At 41.2% G+C, this 23,979-nt stretch overlaps 1 long non-coding RNA gene across 5 annotated transcripts in view; it reads right to left on the bottom strand.

Moving 5' to 3' along the window:
* LOC107317168 overlaps positions 1-23,979 on the bottom strand; it is a 46,474-nt gene that overhangs the window by 19,712 nt on the left and 2,783 nt on the right. For 2 of the 5 annotated variants that reach the window (XR_004308197.1, XR_004308199.1), the window contains exons 3-6: positions 22,699-22,872; positions 19,307-19,378; positions 14,703-18,820; positions 11,476-11,662 (exon numbers count right to left, since the gene is read on the bottom strand). This is a non-coding gene — a long non-coding RNA (uncharacterized LOC107317168). The remainder of the gene's footprint in view (positions 1-11,475; positions 11,663-14,702; positions 18,821-19,306; positions 19,379-22,698; positions 22,873-23,979) is intronic. The other 3 variants (XR_004308198.1, XR_001556756.2, XR_004308200.1) reach the window with 3 other exon arrangements.

The following is a 23,979-nucleotide window of genomic DNA, read 5'->3' as shown; positions in this document are numbered from 1 at the left end:
CCTCTGGAGCGTTGTTGTTGTGAGTAAGTCAATTCTGTCTGTTCTCCCACAGCCTGTTGGATGGTATGCAGTCCGCTTTCCTCTTCATGTATTCCATCCGCGCCTCAGGCTTTTCTGGTATTTCGGATGTTTTGTGTTTCTGCTTTCTTAATCTAGGGATGATGCAAGAATTCTTATGTTTTGTTCGTCTCTCATTCTTTTCATTTATTGGTAATGTTTCTTTTATAGTTTGTTAATATTTGTTTTGTTCATCAGCAAACTGTGGAATGAGTATATTAAATGTTTTGGTAAAAAACAATATAGTGTCCTATTTGTACGAGGTGAAGTTTATTTCGAGATGTGAGATAGTGTCAGAGTGGCCTATATGTATCACTGAGAGTGTGAGGATAATTCCATGAGTTTTTGTTTTATTTTCCAGAACTGTTTTATTTAATCACAAGCAGGGAACTGCCGAACCAAGGTTATGTCACTCAGCGCTCTTTTCTTGCGCATATATACCATTTCTCTTCAATTGTGTTTGTGCAAATCTTCTATGTCTAGGTCTTACACAGTGTGGGTGGTGGCGACTTCAGATCACAATAAGAAAAGCTACAAATTTGAACCGATGCAATTCTTTTGTATTTATCTATGAATCGTTGTTTCCAGGAATTAAATCCGTATTTGATGGGTTGTTATTGGTGATTGGTTATAAACATGCTTATCCTTTTTGGATATGAACCAAACTGTTTCAGTTACTTGTATGTTGATCTGTAAGATGTGACAGGGCGGGTAATTATCTTTCATTTGTATAATTCAGTTATCTAGTTAAGGTGTCATGTAACATCTCTTTAATGTTCTTCTTTGTGGTCTCATCTTACTTAATTATATGTTGTAGCTATGTGCTTTGTTGTGTTTTTGTTTTTCTTGTCTTCTACACATTTCTATTTTTCTACTCTTTCCTTATGCTGTTGGTCTAGGTTCTTGAATTTAACTCCTCTAGGAAAGTGTATCAGGGCTCTTTCTGTGATCTTATTATTGTTTTTGTCTGCTTAATAAGTCATATGTGCTGTGGGTTAATAGCGACCCCTTCTGTTTGGGACACGTCAGTGACTTTGTTTAAAGACTGTGGAGGTTGTTATCACATGTTATAAGTCTTCTATACTCTTGTGCTGATTTTTTAATGTGAGGGCCTGTCCTATCGGTTTTTTGCTTCTTTTTTAAATTATCAGTTTCTTGTTGCAACTTTTGCCATTCTAATGTTTTGTTGTATTGTGAAAGAGTCTTGCCATTTGGACTCTTATTTAAGTTAGAGTGTCTCTGTGTCCGAAGTTGCTACTTTTCATAATGTTAGCAGTAATACTTACGCTGTGTTCTGGATGAAGTTCTGGTTGACTGTTCCTAATGTGCTCTTTCTTGGTGTTAGATTATTTTTGTTACTGTGGATCAGTATATTTCCGTGCTGTCTATTTTCTCGTCCTGGTATCTCTTTTTCTCTATCTGTATGCCTCGCTTCTTTGAACGTGCGCTTGTGCTGTAGCGGCAGTTGGGAGTTTCTGAGGTGGGCTTTATCTCTATGTAATTGGTTTCCATTTAATATTCTCGTCTATGACTCTTCTTCTACTGTTAACGAGCTGCTCTATAGTTGAATTTCTGTGTCAGCTTTTTATTCTCTTAGTTGTATAACTTATCTAAGTGTGGTTTTTTAGTAATTATTAGAACTATCAATTGTTTTTGATGTTCTTTAATATCAAATATCAGTTTTTTTTTGTCAGCCTTTACATTCCTCCCATGCACAAGCAGTCAGTGTGCAGTATGTTCCAGGAAGACCTGCAAGAGGTTCCTGTACTACTTGGAGTGAGCAAAACAGGGAAAAAGCACAGAACATAGATAAGTGGGTAGGGTCGCATGGAAAAGACAGACAAATTTTAATTCCTATTCTCGAGTGACAGCCCAGTAAGAACAGGGACAGTTTCAAAAGCCAAGTTGAGCTTGCCTCTGTGGGTTTTCTGTATGTGAAAATGAAGAAATTCACCCCAAGAGACTTTGTAGAGATCCAGTCCACTGAGAATGCTGTCCAACAGGCAAGGGCCCTTAGTTTACTGAATTTTAAAAGCTTATAAAATAGTTTTTATAAATATGCTTTAAACAAAAGGTTTTATTCTTACATGTTGGCGGTTTATTCTTACATTATTGGCACATTATTTTATTTTTATAGGAGTGGGAGCATGGACTGCTCCTGTGCCAGCATATTTGATTGTGTAAAGGGACTTGCTTTACATTTACAGGGATCTATTGTTGCTTATGAAGGAAAAATAAAATTTCTATGGAGTGTTTAGTTAACTCCTGTTGGAAGTTAAGCAAAGAGGTTACTTTGGAAAACTCGCATAAGGTTAATTTGTAATGGTGCCAAAACGGGGATCCTTGCCTTTGATACTAAAACGTGTGTGAAGTTTTAAATGGACTAAAAAGATACAATTATCCCAGAATAGGCTTCAGGAAAAATCATCAGATTTCTTTCAGTTGGAGGTACACAGATAGGGTGGCAGTGTAATGTTACTTTCTCTCCAAGGGCAGGGCAGAAGAATGGCAGGCTTCTTGTTTCACTGTGAATAATATTCTGTTACCACTTTCAGTGGTCAGGAATAATTCCCTCTAAATCAAAACTTTGGCAATTTCCTAGGTAGACATTAGTCCTTATTTATATGAGTACGAGACAAAGAATAATCTATCTGGGGATTTTAATATTGGCTAGTGGATGGAAAACTGAATGATTGAAAGTCTCTCCAATACTCTCAGATCTTTGGGAATCTTTCAAAGTCTTTGTCTCAGTTTTAATCCAAGAAATTGCAAACATCTGATCACATTCCAGCAAATGACCCATATTCAACTGTCCTTTTCCTCTTTTCTTAGATCAGGAGCTCTCCCTCTTGCATTCTCACAAAAGCTTTATGGGCAAAGTCCTTTTAGAGGCGAGGGAACCTTGTTAAAACTTAATTACAAATCCATGTAAGTATTAAGAAAAGAGCATCTGGAACAGGCACTTCTCAACAGGCTTTGTGTTTAATTATTGCCGGCTAATTTCTGCTGTCTCCCCAACTAACTTATGAAATACAATTTTCTTTCTCATGAGAGTAAACTCTCAGATGCACAGACTGGAGACTTTTAAAAAGATCCTGCAGTTCCCCCAGGGATCTGAAGCATGGTGAGAACATTTGGGGGCCTGCCGTCCTTCTGGTCTGCACACCTGGCCTCAGCCTAATTCCTACCGCAACATCTCCACTAACAGCAGAAGTGCTTCTTCAGTAGGCATGTGACCTTTATTTCATAGGACTGTTGCAGAAAAACAGCTCATTTAGAGGGTGGTAGCCAAAGTGTAGTACAATGCTTGGATAAATTCTTTATGAGAACTTACACCACAACACCACGGATTCCTCATGATTAGGCCTTAATTCATCAATATGAAAACAGCCCCATTCCCTCTTTCAGTTACCTGTTTGGAAGCAGCCTGTCTTAGAGCATTAGGTCTTAAAGCTTGAGGAGCCATGGCCCTGCCAGCTCCGCTCTTCGGGCCCATCACACAGTGACAAACAGAGGAGCAAAGGAAGCACTAGGTCTTCAGTTGTTTTCTTCTTGTTCTTTTATCTTCGCTCTGTTGATGTGAGCAGAGTTAGTGGGCTTTTGAGCTGCCTTTGTTTCGCATGCATACCAAAATGTGCACTCCTTGGAGAAAGTCTGTCCAATGTTTGCTGGAACTGTTGTTATCTAGATTCTGAGGATAAGAACACAGGAAAATAGGCCAACCTGAATGTAAAGGCAGGGACAATTCCTAGGCAGAATATTAATCTGCAATTTCTTTTCCCCAGCAGTATGAACTGAGTCCATTAGTTTCGGTTAGGGGTTCAAATCCACAAGGCACGTGTATTCTTTTTGTTCATTAGCCCGCAGACAAAGTTTGTCTTAATGCTAATTTAAGGATGTGGAAGTCAAAGACTTTTTTTCCCACTTTTTTTCATTTTATAAATATACCATGTTTATTCCTATTCATGTGTATCTTGTGTCACTTGCTTAAAGCAAGCAATTTCCATCAGTCAAAAGGGTCTACTTGTTTTTAACTCATGGCAAAATGGCATTTTGCTGTTCTGTACTGCCACAAGAGAATGAGCCAAAGTAACCCTGTTTGTCTTGGAAGTAAATCTAGAAAAGTCTGTTGCTATAATTATATGGCTCGTTGAGCTGTTATTTAGCATTGCTGGTTCATGCTTTTGTACTCTTTGTACAAGTGCAGAATGTAGTGGTGTCTGATACCTCTAAAAGTGCAGCATGATAGATGACAGTTAGATGCTATGGCAGGCTCCTGCACCCTTCCGTTCAATAGTTTTCTGCAATGCAAAGATTTGGTGCTCCCCTGAGCCAAGAGCTGTACGGCTTGCAAGTTTGGGCTTTGGAAATGGCTGCATCTTTACCCTGACTATCTGGGTGCAACCCAAAATGCACTTCATGTGGACCATTCCCATCCTGAAGAGGAGGGGCCTTGAAAGGCCTTATAAAGGAACTGGTTTGTAAGAATAAGTTTAAATAACTTGCAAGCAGCAATATGATACTTCACATGACTCTTGTTCCTTTCTTTCTGTTTTATAGCCCTTTACCACTGAAACTGGCAATAAGCTTGATTTGGTGTTAAACTGAGTTCCAGGATGCCAAGATGCTGTTTCAGTAGCGTCTGCAAATACACTCTTCAAGATCCAGCAGCCTTGGGCAGGAGAGAGCCACGGATGGATGGAATACCCCAAGAATTCTCTGCTGCATACGTGAAGCATAGATCCTTTCTTCTGGATTCCCCAGGATTCTCCAGCAGCCAGCTTGTTAACAGGTGAATTTTTGGAATGCGTGCCTGTTCTGCCACATCCCTGACTGCTTCCTTTTAGTTCAGCCTTGTTGCTAACTTCTTTGTGCTTCCAGAAGGTGGTTCATTTTCTGTGTGTCTCTATGCCCTTTGCGTTCCTCACTCTGAGTGCCTTCACCAACTGCGTGCCCTTTTATGCTTAGTCATTCTTGCTTTGAGTGCTTTACACAAAGGGCAATGGAGCTTAACCTGGAAAATCTCTTTTTGTTAGCATGCTGGGATGTATTGTGAGTTAATGTCATTATCGAAACGATGACAAGACTGCCTCAGGAATACTCCAAACAACCTATGGGGACGGGGGGCTGAGGATTTTTTTATAACAATTAGCTCTTTTTAAAAAAACGAAGTTATATCCCACACAGAAGGACTTATTTTCTTAGATTTCCTGCAGGTAGGATCAGCCGTGTTTTGATGCTATGCATAAGATTAAGTGCAACAGGGCACCGCTCAGGTGCAACAAACCTGGAAAGTAGTAGGCAACAGCAATAAACCTGTAGCTTGTATTGTGCCGCTGATGTAACATCGGCAGAGAAGCTCATGAATGCAATGTGGCACATAGCAGAAAGCCACCATTCAACGTTATCCTTGCACTGAAGGGAAAAGCTCCAACCCTCATCCAACGAGAGAGACGTGCTGCAGGGCTCCACGCACAATCATTTGCATGAGAAAGCAACGAAAAGCCTTGTTGGAAGGCTCCCGCTCTGCTTCTCGCTAATTAGCCTGGGGAAGTAGGCAGGAGACATTTCAGAGGAAGTGTCCCATGTTCATTGCACTGAGAGCAGCAAGGCTGCCTACTTGCAGTTACATTCGAGTCCCTCGAGGTGGCCAAACTCTCCACTCTTGAATAGACAGGACTGCTGTCCCGGTAGATTTTTTAAGTTGCTTTTCCTTTAAGAGAACAAACATTTTTCCTGATAGACTATTGGCAGTTTCTCTGAGCTTCTGAACATATAGGTCTGGCAGTAAAGAAAACAAGATACGTATCCTTCCAAATTAATAATGCAAAAATGACCATATCTTATAATGGCAATCTAAAGAAGTGATTCAGGACCCAGAACAAACGCAGTCCTTCCAGAAATAAATCTCACTTAGTTTAGAAAGTCTGTCCTCAAACAGGAATTCTAACTCTGCTTGCAAGTGCCTTTTCAGACTGAGGCTCACATATAACCCAACCTGCTAATCTGCTGAGTTGCAGTCATGAGTGCGCAGCCAGAGAGAATTCAAGTGCTCTTTCTGTCCTTAACAGTGAACCTGGAAACATCTCAGCCCTGAACCTCAAGCCTGAGCCCTGTTCTGCAACAGCCTTCTTGTCCTCCTGATCTTGGCTGTCACCGCAGCACCCTGCACTACACATTTTACCAAAGCCTCTGTTTTAGTGCCATCAGGGAGATTAATACAATCTTTAAAACTCACATATTGGCTACATGTTTTCTCTTGATTTTATCACTCAATGGGTGTTCAGCCTTTCTGGCTTGCCCCAGGTCGCCAACTCGTGAACAGGCCTTGGGCCATTACACAAAGGTCACTCCAAAGTAAATGGCTCCTATTTATTGTCTCATGGAAACTACAACTGATACAGGGGCAAATAACACTATTGAGAGGGCAGGGGCCTGGGCGCCGTGTGTTGGACAAGGGCTCTGATATCAAGTGTCCCTACAGTCCTCTAGGAAATGGTAGCAAAACGTTGTCTGGAGATAAGGGAAAGGGGAGGCTAAATGAGCACACCGTTATTTCAAAATAGGACTGTACAGAATGCCTCAAGTTATTCAGCACAGCAGAAGAGCAAGCTGGAGGGATGGGGTAGCCCAGTCGTGCTTTATATGGCAAGAAACCTCCTTCCCACTGGACGCGGATAAAGTTTGATGCCTAGAAGGAATTATCCAGTAAAGTAAACCCACAGGTGACTCATTTAACCTATTGAAATATTATGTATTCACACCTCTCATTTTGTTTCCTATCTGATACAAGGTGAAAGGAGAGCAAGACTAATGCATGGGGGAGGGAGGGAGGCCTGTTTTGATGGGAAAAAAAAAAAAAAATAGGCACCAGCTGGATGTATTGTTTGCCTTCTTTTTTTTTCTTCTTCACCTTTTCTGAGCTCAAGAAGTCAACATGGAATAGTAACAGCCCTTCAAAAAACCGAGACATGGAGGAAACCTTGTGGAAAGCACTGCAGTGCTTTGTAGTCTGCTGACAAACTGGTTGCAGGTCCAGAACTTCATAATAAAGTCTTGGGGAGAAAAATGTTTGCAGCAGACGCAGGATCGTGAAGGTATAGACGCTGCAGCAAAACTGCCGTAAGAAATGATGTAATTTACCTTTATTCATCTCCTTAAAGGCTGAAAGCTGGAAGGCTTTGTTGGCAGCTGTGATTCTCACCTTGCTTCATTGCATTGCAGTAACTGTTTTGTCCTGTTTTCTAGTATTGCCAAAAAAAGAAAAAGGAGCAAGGCAATAGCTGTTAGTTTACTGAACATGTTATCGTCCCAGTGGTATGCTTAGATTTAAAGCCTCTTGGGCAACCTCTGTTGTGTTCCCAAAACAAATTACCTGGGCCATAATGCAGGAGTCTTTTGTGCTTGATTCTCTGCCCTCCTTCCACGCTGGCAGAGCTGGGATTTCCTGGGCTGAGGTGAAGTTTCTGCACCAAAGACAAAACTTCTGCTCTCAGGTAGGAGCCTCGGGTGATGGGCTTGTTGTTTGCTTGCCCTCACTGAGACAGCAGCCTTGTGGCAAGAACTGAGCAGGGCTTAACTTTACCTCCGCTCCCTTCTTGCTTTCAACCTGACTTAGGCTCAGCTGCTTCTGTGGAGTGTGTCGGAAATTACCTTGAGTGCAAATTATTTGCTGTAGGGGAGGGACACTTGAAGCAGCCGAATGGTCCTGCAGTCTGTCGGGCAGGGTGCTTATGGTACCGGCAGTGCTGCATTCCTGCCTAATGCAAGGGGACGGCTTTTTGCAGGCGGCTTATGCAGATAGGGCGATAAAGCAGCATATTTTATCCAGCAGCCGATTTCCTTCCCTCCCTCTCCTGGTCTGGTGTGTCCCATGTTCTCAATACCATGTTGATTTGCTACATTAACGGGCTTTCCTTATGTGAAAGCGGTCCTCAGCTTTCAAGTTTTAAGTGTGTGAGAAAAAACCCAAAGCGGACGTGATGAAGTGGAAATGTTTCTTTTGGGCCGGCGCTCCTGACAAAGGGGGAGGAAACCCCTCGCTGTAGGGAGCCGGGCGGCAGCGCCCTCTGGCTGGGCGCACGGAGGAGCCTGAAGGGCGGCCAGAGCGGGGGGGCAATAACGGGGAATCCCTTTCACAGCCCGGGGATCTGTGTGGTCCCGGGGAGCTGCAAATCTGTCCTTCGTGTTGGAAGAACTATCCGTCTGATGTAGGGATCTAACAAGTGAAGTTGTTTCTAGCGTACTGTCTTTTATAGCATAATATGCTGGTAGTTATTGAGGTGCGTGGTTAGGAAAAAGCATTCTGTTTGGCCTTGCGAATAAATGATCTCATTCTGTGCGTATGCATATTCCACAAGGATCAGGTTTGCATAACTTTCTTTTCAGAAATGTCATGTCTTTTAAGCAAAGAGAAATGGAACAACGCTGTTGTGTATAAAGGTAGACTGGAATTAGTATATTTATTCTAACTGCTGTGCGTTAAGCTTATCTACACTTGTTCTGTGCTTTTTTTTGAGTAACCAAGGGCGTGGATCTGGTTCCCTGCCAGCAAAACTCAGCAGCTTCATTACATTAGGAAAAGGCGTGCATAGCAAACCAGAAATAAAAAAGGGCCACCTTTAAGCATTGACTGAAGTGTTTGGTTTCCCACGTGAAACAGACCAGGAACCTCCTTATTCCCTCCTTGCATCTGAATACTACATGGTTTTTTGCAGGAGCCAAGCCTGTCATGTATCAGGACGTAATCTTTATTTTCTCAAGTTTATTTCACATGAGTATTTTTACAGGAACAGTGTACATTCAGCCCTATGACTTAAAGCAGCTTTTTGCTTCAGATAGCCCCGAGCATCCTGCAGCCCTGATATGAAATGATGTTGAGACTCTGTACTTGTAATGTGAAATAACTAATGGGACTGCAAGGGGTCACTGACACAAAAAATGCCTCGGCTGCTTTGGACCTTGTGGCATTAAAAAAAAGGAAACTGCATTTGGGATGTAATGTACAGCACTGAAGTAAATGTAAAAGTTCAGTTGATTTCTAAAAGATAAGAATTCCCACTGTGTATTTTAAAATCTGAATGCCTAAATCGAAACAGAAGGTATAAATGATGGTCTGAAACTGCACAGCCAGCATGAGTTGGACATCCCTGATGTTTTAAATATGATGTTTGAATAACAAATCCTACGAGGACCTAAAAGCAAGGTAACGTTCAGCAGCAGCTAAAGGCACTCCATACATTTTATTAAACATGTGTGACCTGTAAGATCTAATGCCAGTAGAAAAACGTCCATCAGCTTCATTATGTAAACAAGAAACGAGCTCTCCTGTTTTCGTATGTGCTACAGTTGATTGGACATTAAAAAGGAGTTCAGAGTCAAGGTGACCAGAAGCAGCAACAATGGAGCAAGTGCCTGGCAGCTGTGTAATGAATACACTGAGAAGGTGTAGAGGAAGGGCTGAGTGTCAGCTTGAGCCATTGATTGAGCACCTGGTGGGAAGGCAGGGCCCACCCAGAGATGATCAGGTGCACACAATCCCCCTGATGGCTGCAAGAGGTGGAGCCAGGATCCACCCCTTCACAGACCTCATTTAAGGGCTGGCAGTGAAGGGGAAAGCATGTGTTTCCAGGGATCCCTGCCTGTTGGAGTCCTTCTAAAGCTAAGCAGTTCTTTTCCTTTGTTTCTGTATCTGTGGCTGCTGCAGTTGGGTTTGTTCTCATTTGCTTTGGCCAGACTATGCCACCCTGCTATTATCATCCCATTCTAGTGTTACAGAAGAGCATTTTAATTGGAAAAAAAGTTAGTGCTTCTATTTTTGAAGCAGTTAAATGGAGCAAAAAGGGAAAGGAATAAAAGGTCAAAATAACAGTGGTGTGGTAAAGCTCTGGCTGTTGCTTTGAGAGCATCACAACACATAGTAAAAAACAATCACTGCTTTGTCATGTTGGTCTTTATGTGGGCACTGTTGTCATTCACACGTGTGGAGCCGTGGGTGGTTCGGGCACCTGGGGAAGATGTTTCAACACGGGGAATAGAGAGTTTCCTGCTGTGCCCCGCTCTGCCTGGGATTTCAGCAGTGACAAATGTCACGCTGGAAGTGCAGACAGTGAAGATTATGGGGACACGTATCAGGTAACTTTCTGTGGCAGCATTTAGAACTTTCTTGTCTTTATATTTGTTGTGTAAAGATTAAAGCCAAAGAAAGAAAGTAGTTGATCATGGGTGGAATGCTTAGTCACCTTACTGGTGAATACAGTGGAGGACATTGTAGGTTTCTGTTCTGTAAAAGCACCTGTGCTGCCCAGTATTGCAGGCACTGAGAAATCAGGAACCCTCCCCGTGTGTTTGCTATGGGCACTTGTAAGTGAGTGTGTCTGAACCGACTGAGCCCAAGCCTCTCAGTTCTGTCAGTGAGCACTTTCTTACAGCTCGTATAAACAAGACTAGGAGATGCCTAGTAAATGGGGAGCTGTGCAGGATACTGCCCTGGTTATGTCAGTTAGTCTGTTTGGATGCGGCAGGGGTGATGGTTCTGGATCGAGGTTACAGCTGGGCATTCATCTGCTTTGCTGTGATGTTATTCTAGTTGCCAGGGACTTGCCTGACGGCCGACTTATCTAATATGTTGGAGGGCAGCACAGCAGGAGGGATTTTGGTCCCCCTCACCCCATCTAGAGGTTTAGGGACACGAGAGATATAGAAAGAGTGACTGCCATCAAAGATTAAGGCAAAGGACTTACTCGCTGAGCACCTCAGCCTCTCCTATGTCTGTCACTGCTTTTTCTCCCTCTCATTTATCAGAGGGAGTACGCTTCNTTTTTTCTACTGAGTTATTTGTTGGAAAGATATGTTCGTGTGTAATTAAATGTGGTTTTCTTAAACTTTTGCAGTTGGTAGCTTAATATATATTTTGTTGTACTTTGAGTACAAAAGATATATTATGCTTTTGTTGGCATCCTTACTAGTCAATGTGCCAACTGTGTAATTTTGCTCTCTGCTATATGTCAGAATTCAAGTGCCGAGGGCTCAACAGGTGGTGCTAAGATAAAGTTCTGGCAAATCAAATAGGCAATGTAGTTATTTCTTTTGTCAAATTATAATTGAAAACAGAGACGAGTAAAATGAAACTCGTGTTTTCCTGGTGCAAAACAGGGTTTAGAATTAAATTCAAATCAGTTTGCATGATGAATACACATTACTACTGGAGCCTGGTCTGTAAATAAACATGCAACACCTTAGTTTTGATGGAGAATGACTTGCTCTTTGTAAATTTAAACCTTAAGCGTGTGAGTCTTCCATGACTCTTCTGTCTGTGTCGTATATACCTTGCCAAAAATGGACCAAAAACGTCAGGAAAGCTTTGAAAGGATTTAAACCTAAAAAGTCAGAGAATTTGAGACAGTCTGTGATACATACCTTGAATGTTTAGCATCAAGAGTTCCTGCCATATTGTTTTCTAATCTTTGCTCCATCCGTGATCCCAGCAGAAAATGGAATAAATACACTGGAAATTGCAGTCAATGTGCTGAATGAGGTGCTGCTTCTTTTATACTTGTCTTGGATAACGTCTATTAATCCTAAAGCTGTACAGATGGGTTAAAACCTGCAACAAAAATACAACAGATCACAGAGGCATAGTTTGGTTTTCCAAAATTGGATATAAAAGGATCTATGCACTTTCAAGCTTTTTCACTTTGTTACTGTAGCTGATGTTTTTACAGTGAGATGTTTTTATTTTCCTCTGAGGACCTCTCTAAATCTGATATATATAATCTTATCTACAGCTCCTACAAACACTGGTTTCAGTTAGTTTTCTGTTTCTTCTCAAAGCTTCAGAGCTGTATGTTTCTGACTCCGAGTTCTGTTTCAACATATCTGAACCCATCATGTACCAAAGCAGCTTCCAGTGGTGGCCTCCAGTTCCTCACATTGATCACAAACATCTTCATGACATTTTTAAGCTCTCATTTTACTAAAGGTTTTGCCTTTATATGTGACCACATGATGCATCCTCTTCTGCCACTTAATAAGTCATTCTCTAATTGATTGTCAGCTAATCGGCACTGTGGTTCAGTCTGAGCAGACTAACATAGCTTCCTCTTCTGCAGCAGTAGAAGGAGGATGCAGGACAGCAGATCACAGGGAGAGAAACTGACATGTTTGGAGGCAGAGCAAGGAGTTTCTCTGGTGTTAAAAGAGATCTATGAGACTTTGCAGAAAGCTGAGCCTGAGCGCTGGGAATGTTGGGGGGTGGGGGGGACGGGGGGAAAGGGATGGGGGTAGTGCAAGGCCAACCAAAGACACGTAACCCAATCAGTTTACCTGCACAAGGCTGAGATTGCCTTGCAGTCAGAGGGATGGTTGCAGAGAAAAAAGTGTTCTGGTTATTTTTTAGACACTGATCTTCCTGTGCTTTGTTGTTGTTGTTTTGGGGGGGGGGAAAAAAAAAAAAACTTTTTTTTCCCTGCATTGTTGTTGGCCATCACTTTCAGTGCGGGTACATAATGAAACACAGACACTTTTAAGCAGGGTAAGTATGTGAAAGCCTGCTCTCTCCTTCCTCCCTTCCCTCCTTGTTCCTTCCTCCCTCCCTTCCTTGTCTTCTTCCCTCCCTCCCTCTTTCCTTCCTCCCTCCCTTCCTTCTTTCCCTCCCTTCATTTCCTTTTCCCTCCCCCCCCATCCCCTCCTTCCTTCCATCTTTCTTTCCCCCTCCTTCCTCCTCCCAACCTGCCTTCCTTTCTCTCTTCTCTCCTTCCTTTCTCGCTCCCTCCTTCCCTCAGAACAATTTGGAATTAGTCAAAATACATCTTAATTTTCATATGTCTAGGATGTTAGTAGAAGGAAAAAAAAAAAAAAAGCCTTTGTTTGTTACCCCTGCCAGATGCCACACACTTGAAAGATTAAAGTGTGAGTGGAACAGAACTAGTTCCATTCATGCTTTTTCTATAATTTAGAATCACATTACATGTATGTATCCCTATAAATATTTAATGAAATGGAAATCAGGCCGGGTTCTTCCCTCTCATGGTTAAGTTCCATTTCTGCAAATTGTTTTGAGCCCTGTTTCTGTTGCTATGTCTCTGTGCATCTGGACATTTTCTTGGCATCTCTGACTCTTCTGAGGTTTCGGGAGATCTTCAGAGAATTGCTGGTAATTGACCCGCTTGGATTGCACATGACTGGCATTTGCTAAAAGATAATACAACCCTGCATTTTGTTGTTAAGTGCTGGTCGCGTTATTAACTTGTGGCCAAACCAGAATTAAGGCTCAAGAGACATTTAGACAACTTCATTTGTTCCTTACCGTAATCTCCATTATAAATGAAGCACTTTGGTCTCAGCTTAATACGTTCACATATTCTTTAACTTGTCAGCTCTGTTTGTCCAGCACTGAATACACCCACTTTGCTGCTTTGATTTTTTTGTTTAAGATCTTACTGTACACTCAGGATAAACAATCAACACAACATCAAAGTCAGATGATTTAACCTTCTGCCACTTCTCTAACCACTAAAGAGCTCCTGCCTGCCGCTGCTAACTGGGGATTGGAACATGGGTAAATGTTTCCTGAGAAAGCAGGATTATCCAATGAAGTAAAGCTCATGTTGTCTCCTTGGGAAACAGGAATAATTAATAAGTTTAGGTCAGCCCTATCCCAGATGAGTCTGAATAAGCCCGATTTGTTGTAGGTTTATAATATAACAAACAAATCTTGCCTTTGGCAAGTATGTTTCAGGAGGAACATACAGCTTTACTGCTGCTGTCATTTCATAGCATAACTGATTTCAGCAAATTTCCTCATGTTAGTGACGTTTTTAAGAGCCAAAAATATTAGAATAGAGCCTAAAAACAATGGATTTGCAGTAGCCAGATAAGGATGTGCCATCTACTTTGTGTAATGTAAGAATTAAATACTGCTGATCATTGCAAGTTACAGTGAAAACTCAAATACACTGCCTTTGGGCTTGCAATAACCTGGAGGCTAATTAACTGCAGAGAAGGCTTTTTATATAGCACTTTATATTAAATAAATTCAGCTCAAATCCATGGAGACCAATAAGCATTTTTAGACAGTGTAGCTAAATTTCACCCCAAAATTTATCAAGCTACGTTTAGAGTCTGGCTTATGGCACGACAGATTAATGTACTGTCCTCCAATAAAGCAGGTACTTAAGATAAAAAGAGCAAATGAGAGGAAAGTAGAGGAAGTCTTGTTGGTATATTCTTGCTCATTTTGTTTCTTGGGAGTCTCTAATTTTACCTCAGAGCTCTGTCATACTGCCCTAAAATGCACCATTTTAAAACCAGAAGCTGAGATGGTACAGAAAGCATACTTTGCGCTCCACTTCAGGGCCTACCCAAATATCTCACTACCTCTCAGCCAAATCTAAGGATGTACATTAACTAGAAAAGTGTGCACGCAAAACACCGGCAATGCTGGACTGAAAAGCACAGTAGGGATGCCAGTAAGCAATTTCTCTGAGGGCAATGAAGACGTGGCTTTGCTCATAGAGACACCAACTAGGGTGCACACGGATTAATGTACCAGTCAGCCACCTGAAAAAGCATATGCCTCAGCTGATAGGGATGATGAAATGGCATACAGTAACAGTGTTTACTATTAAAATGGCAAAATGTCTTACCTGTTCCTTCCAAAACAGGTGCCAGGTATGCTGATTGCATCTGGTAGCGAGTGATGTCTTGAGAGATCAACAGGAGGCTTTTCAGGCCCACCTGCATAATTCACATCCTGTTGGCAAAAAGGAACTAAACAGAGCAGAGCATGCAACTGGATCCACCACCACCCATTGCTTTACCCCATACTTTCCTGACATTATAATTCCAAATCCAAAATAAAGGAGTAGATACCAGTGGGGTTTTACAGAACTGTAATAAAATAAACTTGTCCAGTACTTAACACCAGTACAAGTCAGTTCTTACTTAGAAAATTCAATTTAGTAGTAGTAAGGGTCAAAATTTATGCAGGAAGAAGGTCAGCAAGACCTAATAGCTCCTTAAGTTATGACTCCACTAATTCACACTGTTATAATCTCCATCAGAATAACTTTACCCACAAATTAACACATAAGTTGTTTCTTTACCATCAGAGAGCGTCAGCTATTCGCAAATGGAGCCAAGCTGGTTCCACTATTTTCTCACAGGTTGGACAAGGTAAAGTTGACATGTTTTGATTTTCATACATTCAGAATCGAACAGTAAAGTAGCTAAGCTGTTATTCATGAGCAAATGTTTGGCCCTAATGTACAACTCCGCATTCTAACCTCCCTTTTTGTTTTTTAAATGCATGCTTAGAAGCATCTCGATCTCAGGATGAAAACAAGTCTGCTGTACTGCAAAACTCCTGCTGCAGTGTTTATATTATTGTCTGTGTGGTTGGTGGTCATGAGATCTCACAACTGGCATCATCCTATATATGACCACTAAGAAGGTTTAGGCTGAGTCCAGTGGACAAAAAGACAATGGGAAAAACAAAAAAATACAAAACAAAACAAAAAAACAGTTCCACAGTATTTTTGGAAAGCAACAGCTGAATCTCATGAATAAAATGTATGGAAAAAGAAAATAAAAAATTCCTGCTGTAATCAATCAAGAACTTTTGTTAATGAGATCCAGAAAGACTTACTTACATTTTCAAAAAGCATTTTGGATTTTTGCCATTTAAATCATCAACTGCTGTATAAATTACATTGGAAAGACCCATTGGCTCCCACTAGAGAAGCTGAGTTATGAAAGGATCAGGTAAGAGGAAGTGGAAAACAGGACAAGCTGTAGAATATCTGTGAGTAAGATGACTGATATCACCACGCAGGTGAGTTCCCATTTCTTTGGCTCCTTTCATGGATATTCAAACAGAACAGGACAGATCCAGGAAGAAAAAATGAAAAGAGAAACAAACCAGCAAAGGAAGGTCATATTTACAAATGCTCAATATTACTTCCGGTTTATAGTAAATTATTTAAGAGGTGCTTTTTCATACTAAGAGTTGTTAATGAGTTCATAGGAGATATGGTCAAGATCAGTGATGAGCAAATAGCCATAGGAAAAAATACATTGCTAACAGGTTCCTGTATAACTATATAACTCCTATATAACCTTTCCCTGTCATACAGCTTACATTTTTCTCAACTTTACTAAAGAAAATAAATCAGTTTGCTTTTGTTTAAAGCCAGTTTCTGTCAAGGCTTTCCATTCAGAATCAGAGTATATTACTTCTAAATTCACAGCTGGAACTGAGCACAAGGAAGGCAAAATTAAATACATTTTTTTTTTCTTCTAATGCACAGAAATGTTTCTACTACTTTTCTGTCTTTCAGTTAATCTGGCACATTGGTTTCAAAAGGACATGGAGCAAAATGGAAGAACTTCCAGTTAATGTTTCATTTCATTGCATTTTCTCACCGTGTTGGTCAAATACGCACTCATCTTTTAACCATCATCTGAGGAAGTGAACAAACTCATAAGCAAGGTATATAGATGGATGCATATAAAGCAGGATCCATCAGTCACTGGTTGACATGCTTTCCCTCAGCCCTTCAGGAACATTCAAATAATAGTAAAATTCAACTATGAGTAAATTTCAGCCCAAAAATCAAACCAAAAGCAAATACCAAAATATTTAGTGAAGCATTTAGTTTGTGTTTGTACATTCCTTCTAAGCTGATAGTTACTCACCTGGTCACAAACAATACCACCCTTTTTCACATTCAAGCCTTCTCTGGTGGCCTGTAGCACAGCACAGACCATTTTCATGTAGATGTACAATGTCATTCTTTAAAATGTATTGCAGCATTTAAGAGTATATTACTTTTCAAAAATGACAATGCCCCCTGACAGCCTCCTAGGAGAGCTTTTGCATTTCATCTTTAACATGAATTAGTTGTGCTTCAACACAATGCAAGCTACACCCAGGCTAAGACTTGCTCACAAATGCACTTTTCTACTTGTTTCATGCACACATTCGGAGCAGCTCTGTTTAATGTCACCATTTTCTGTAATCGGGACTGCCTGCTTTAGTTACTTAAGAGGGGAATTTTATCCCCAAAGCCCCACACTGATGTTGTTTGCAGTGCTACAGCTGTCATGCCATTAACTCAGTTTCCAGGACAGTGACTACTGATGCAATGAGCAGGCAATTTCTGCACTCCCTCAAAGTGACCAGGAGAATCAGAGATGTATGCTGGAATATATTACCTTATGGCCAATTCAAATAATATGAATCTCTCTCATGTTCACAAGACCAAACTACTTCCCCATAAATGTAGAAAGCTTTTGAGCATTTGGAGAAAATTAAACGAAATACATCTTGCCAACAGCAAATACTCAAAGGACAACTTTTGTTTTAATTACTGTAGACATAGAAAAAGGAGTTATTTAAGGGAGTCTGTCAACTAAGAGCTATATATAACTCCTGAGGAATTCCTTAGTGATTTTCCTGCTTAAACAGATTTCCTTAAAAATACATTCACTTGCTGCACAGGCTGGAATTATTGTAAAATCAAATAGTCATTTTTTAAAAGTCTAATGTGAACTGCAGTGCTAACACAGCAAACAAATTCAGTGGACAACTTCAGTTTGTCGCATTGATCTTAAAAAGAAAAGGAGTAGGCATCACCAAGCCAATGTTTTTATCTACTGAGAAAAAGGCCAGAATGAAGTGTTAACTGCTGGACTTGAAGCTCTTTTCCTCTTACTGATTTCAATAAGTATTTTTCCTGATCCAAAGGCTTTCTGTTATGTGCAGTGCACGATGCCAATCTGAGCTGTTTTGTAAGACCTGTGAATAACCATTCAGAATGGTGAATTCAGAAGTGATGGGCAACACAGACTGAGGAAAAGGAGCCCAGAGAGTCTGTATTAAGGTAAGTCATGAAAAGAGGAAACAGAAGAGGAAAAGCAGTCTCCCAAGATGGTTTCCATAAGCATATGTCAGAATATGTGGCAGCCTCAGAAATACACACTTGTATTGCAGGGACTATTTTAGGCTCCTTATTCCTTTGCCTCTACTTTAAATGGATGTGTATGTTTGCTTAGAACTTAGCTTCTGAAGCAGAAGGACTACAAGACTGATCCTGACAGCTGTGACAATATTTCCATAATACAGAAAATCTAAATGCCTCTTCATTCAATCACTTTCTCAATGAAAACATCCCAGGATTAAAGAAATCCAGGGAAAGAGAAAAGATTAACCTAGAAAAGGCAAATAAGCAAGTCAAGTGAATAAAGCTGGGTTTACTGCTTCCTGTTTCAACAGTGTCCGACAAGATCTGGGCCATGGTGCCACAGCTTTCACACGTGTGCGGGGTGGACACAGCTCCCCTTCATGCAAACAGTGCACCCACCAGCTTGCATGAGGTAAATCAGGGCCAGCACAACTGTTTGAAGGAGAAGGGATGCACAGTCCCTGGCAGCACAGAAGTGCCTTTTCTCTCTGGTTTCATGCAGCTGACGTGTCGAGCAGAGGAGCCAGAGAGAACATGGCGCTGTAATGGAAATAAATGACTTTGCAGACCCAACAGAAGGAGGTGGGAGCAAAAAAAGCATCCTCACCCCCCGCCCCTGTGGCTGTGTAAATCTGTCCCTGCCAGGCGAGCTCCAGGAGGCGCTCAGCAGCCTCCTCCCTGGGAGTCAGTGAGAGTTCAGGTACTTACTGTGTCATCAGACCTGACCTTCAGATGCGACACTGCCAGGACGTTTGTTTTCCCACAGCAGTGATTGCTTCAGTCAATTATTATTGCCCATCCTAGAGTGCAAACACATAAGGACTTGATTTACAGTGCAAAAATATACATCCTGAATTTACTTCCTCTTTTGTTTTTGGACTGTCGTAGCATCTCCACCTTAAAGAGATGACAGCAAATTACTTCATAGGTAAATATATCTATGTATAGGGAAGGATAAATAGCAGTCATTCAGGTCATTGTGAGATGAATGTTCAGTATAGCTTTGGATCGGTCATGTCAGACGTAACAATATATTTTAAGCTTTTTGTTTTAAAATTTTTATTTTTTTCTGCTGTTCTTTGAAGAAATCATCATTAGCAAATTTGGCGATCTAACCTCTAAATCCATTTTAACACACATCTAAGATTGTGCATTCAGTTCTTTAAGCAATGTTTAGGTATTACCAATATACTGAAAGATAGATGAGACAGCCTCATGGTAATACAGCTTTTAACCTTTCCTCTCCTCTACCATGACGGGGGAGAATTACAGTAAATGATGGTTACCTTGTCTGCAGTATGGACAATTGATTTGACCTCACTGCATCTGATGCTCTAATGGACTTTGTGGCTGAATCCCTGGAGATATAAAATATGTCCAAGTGAATTGGGGCAGGTTAAAGAACGGACCTGCTTTTCGTGGCTGGCTCAAGCTATAATAGATCTCCCGGTTGTTCTGAGAAGAAGATTAAAAATGATCAATATCCAAATCATTAAAAAAAATTAAAAAAAAAAACAAAAAACACAAACAAACAAACAAAAAACCAAAAAAACAACAAAACAACAACAACAAAAAAAAAAGTGGTGGCTTCTGTAAATCTACCATAGGTGGGCTTTTTTTCCCCTACTAAATGTTGGAGGGGGTGTCTGAGTTGATAACACGAGTTTCTATAACAAATATTTACTTCTCTTTATTCTCTATTAACATGTTCCTTTTTATATTAAGAATCAGACACACAGATGGCGTGATTCAGCACTGCTTTCCTGAAGTCATGCTTGTTTACACCACGAAGAGTCAGGCCCTGGCTTTATTTAATATAGATAAAATAACAATACTATAATATTTCCTGAAGCAGAAAATAAAATCAAGGACAGATTGCAGAGAATGATGGCAACTATGATAACTGTGAATGTCCTCACAGTTCTGCTAGCCACTGTGTCTAAGACAAAAATAAAGGTCTCATTTAGTGAGGGAAAAAGAAAAAAAGATTTTCCTTGTCTGCTCTGAGCCCTTCATTTGGCAAAGTGCAATTCAACGTCTTGTTTATCCTTTCCCATTCTCTCAGGAACACGACTCTGCTCTTTTTCCACCAGCACACAACTGAGCTCAAGGTGAGTATAAGTCCACCCAGCCCCTGGAGCCACCCGGAGAAAAGCTTTCAAGCCCCATAGCTGGGAGCTCACCCACAGACCTGCCTCTCTACATACAGCAGCAATGGGCCAGGCAACTTCAGTGGGCTTACATGTATGCACGTGCTTAGCTTCCTGTAGAACCCAAGCGTTAAGAAGACAGATGTACAGAAGTCCCATTTGAGGTATGCATGTATTGGTTTGCGCACTTATTCAGTAAACTTGTATTGCAGAGGAGCCCAAATCTCCATTCTGGACAGTCTGAGGTTATTTGGATTTGACGTTTCCGTGTGTTCCCTGACAGAAATCAGCTAATTATGCAGTTGTGTTGGAAGATGGATGCCCTTTTTCTGAGTTCTGAGAAGTATCTGGGCAGAGTAATTGGACTGCCCGATCTCAAGTGAAGTAGATAATCGAGTGAATGTGAAAAATCTTCATTAGTAAGTTTTTAAGTGCTAAGGCAGTTCCACATAACATAATGGTTTGCATCTCCACTCACAGTATGCAGAGATTCATGCAAATGTCCAACAGATCGAAAAGGCTATTTTTTAAATACCTTTTTAAAGGTATTTTTTCTAAGTAGTTTGTCATACAGTATTTAATTTTTGCCTTTCACAAGCTGTTTTAAAATCTGAATGTGTAATAACATCCACTGAATGTTGTCATTTAAGCTCACGTGCTATTCCTTTATGTAAAAAAGATAAAGGTATTTTGAAACTCTTTGCTGAATGCTCTGAGATTGTCTATGCTCTCGCACTGAGCTGAATGCCTAGCATCGGTGCGTAGAAGAGGGAACAACTGCTGCCCCTCCAATCCAGCTATTCTTGTATCTGGAAACATTGTCAGGTGCTACAAGCATCACGCCATCTGAAAGGCCAAAGTTGAGTACCACGTTATTGGAGTAGATGACACCTTATTCTTATTCTTCAACAATTCTAACAACTTAGAGTCCCTCGCTATCCCTTTATGAACACAGATGTCATTCTGAGGGGGGGCGGCCAAAATGACAAGAAGGTGACCTGTCGGTGAACTCAGGAGCAGGTGAGGCCTGTCAGCTTCTAATTTGAAACTGGTGTCAGTCCTGAGGAATGGCTGGTATAATCACATTTGTAACTGATAGCCTATAAACGCTGCAAACATTCACAGTGCGCCTGTTATGAGTAATATGAAATTAACAATTCGTGTTTATGACACAAGACACCATCTGAATCAAGTAGGTCTCCGTAACTGGATCAGCTCCGTCTGTTTTCCAGAGCGGCGCATCGAACTGCTTCAGCCAAAGCCAAATTACTGTGTGCTTATGTTACAATAGGCATTGTATTTATTTTGAAGACAAACTTTTGTAACTAGGTGTAAAGTGAGGAGCTCAGAACTAACTTCTAACTCCAGCTATTGCATGTAAAACTTCTCTTGCTCGAGCCCAGCCATTAAGATGTTCGTGACTTTTAAGTTAGGAGTTTGGGACCCAACAAATCACATGTTGTATCTCACATTTTCTGAATAACTGAAGGGAAGGCTCTGTGTAAATCTTCTCCCTCAGCCACATAAATTACCAGCTGCATGAATACTGCCATTAAGACATGCAGACAAGTGCAAGGGGTGGGGACAAGGCAGAATGCCCAAAAGAGGTGGAGTTATACAGAAAACAAGGCATTTGCTCACTGAGTAATTTATGCTTAATCTGCCTTCACTGTAGCTGAGCAAGAACAAACACCATGAGGCGGTCTGTCAGGCACTCTCATTTCACAACCATCAAGGCATTTTTCTGCAAATTAGATGTTTTCTTCCTATTTCTAGTCACTTCCACATGGATTTTTTATTAGGAAAAGGCAAAATATAGTATGTGAAGCTAAGATTTGAACTGAAGTTACATTCGAAGATAAACTGAAGCTAAAGTGCATTTCTCATTTGAAGACAGCAAAATCTCACAATCCTTTGCACAGTTATTTCCAGTCCAAACTGACAGAAGCCCTAATGTTCAGTTCCTTTCCTGACTGCACTGCTGCTGAGCCTGGGGCATAGATTAGAAGGTCCTTTTCCAATGGCATGCAAAATAAAAGAAGAACCAAAGGATCTATTGTAATTGTTACACTGGAATTTAGTTAGCGGAGCTAAACAAATGCGAGCCCAAATCCCAAGTAGCTCGTAGAGCTTTCTGAGCAGTTCTGTGCACCTTCCTGTATACAGTCCAGTGGAGCTGATAGCCTGCTGTAGCACTCTTTTGTTGTAGGCAAATATGACAATTCCATTTTCCACAGAAGAACTGCACTCCACAGACCCTCAGCAATGTAACCAAGGCCAGGTACAGCATTACAGCTGTGATCCAGGCACTGACATCCCCTGTCCTCTGACCCAGCACTAACACATCACGCTTCTAACACTGCCTAGTTCACGCTGCTGGCCATGAATACCAGCTAATCAGCAGAGTAAAAGTGCAATTTTGAAACCGATCTACAAAACTGCTACAACCAACTGACAGAACTCCATCATTCCTAAAAAAAGGCCTAGCTATAAATGTCACAATCACTCTACGCCACCCAAAAACTTACCTCTGACTTTAAGGAGTCAAGGCTGAAAGCTGCGCCCTGCTGCAGTTGATGCAGTCACCTCTCGATGCGTAGAACTTCTCATGCTACTCCAATGGCACAGCACAGTTGTTCAGTGTTTGGATAAAGTCCTGAATGGGAACTGTTGAGTCACAGCCTGAAACACTGAATGATCACCTGATGGAGAGAAAGGGGAGAAACAAAAGAGCCAACAAAAAAAAAACTATGATCTTTTCTCAAAGGCGGAAAGTGGAAGAAGAGACAAAAGCCTTTGTGGTTAGAGAATACTGATGTGAAGGTCTTGAGAAAATTCCCCATACATAGAAAGAAGCAGCAGAGCACATCTGTTTTCATAACACAGTTTGGTAATATTTTGAGCACTGTGGTCCTGTGCTTCCTCTTGACCTCACAGCACCACTTTCTGTTCATACAGTTAACGCTGGGGAAGCCACCATTCCCACCAGCTTTCATTGTGAAGATAAATGAAATCACTCCTTCCAGGGTAATCTTGAAATGAACTGCAGCAAATTTAAAAGCAGGCTTACCCAGTGTAGAGATGTTGGAGAGAAAACGGGAATACAAATGTATGGCCCAATTTTAATGTTATTCATTTCTAGTACATTGGGCTAAGCAGAATTGGAGTAGGAAAAAAAGCAAGTTTGACTTTTGGGGTCTTTTTCTCCTATATCATGCTGAACGGAGAGCAACACTGCACATAAGCTTGCTGTGTGGGAGATGGTACTCGAGCATGAGGTATTTCTCTGAGCAGCTTGAATCAAGGGCTTCAGCATGAACAGCCTGTATCTCATCCAGCTCCTGTAACTGCTGTCTTGTGGGGATTTTATCCCAAACTTCATGAATATTTAGTGAGGCTTCTGAAATAAACTGGCACTAACAGCATACACTGAGACCATGAACCAATGATTGGGAAACAAGCCCGGTTCAAATCCTTGCTCTGCTCAATTCCCTCGCAGGTTTAGCGATGAGCTCATAAATAACAACTCTTTGCTGACTGTAGGGCTCCCATACGTGAGTGCCCTAATCACTTTTTTCCCTTCTACAGAGAAATTCCATCCGCTTGAGAAAGATTCTCCTTAAAGCCAATGCATTTACAAGGTAAGTGCTGGTTTTGGTGACTCGGTACTATCTTTTAAAATACCACAGCATCACAGCCAAAAACCCATAACCAACATGAACTCAAATGACACAGATTCATTCCTAAGTTCTTGGCTGCATGGCAGCCTGCGTGCAGCCCTGGGGCAAGTTCCAGCACTGCAGCAGTGA

The sequence above is a fragment of the Coturnix japonica genome, chromosome 8, assembly GCF_001577835.2.
Source record: "Coturnix japonica isolate 7356 chromosome 8, Coturnix japonica 2.1, whole genome shotgun sequence".
NCBI classification, from domain to species: domain Eukaryota; kingdom Metazoa; phylum Chordata; class Aves; order Galliformes; family Phasianidae; genus Coturnix; species Coturnix japonica.
This window is presented reverse-complemented; position numbering and strand designations above follow the sequence as displayed.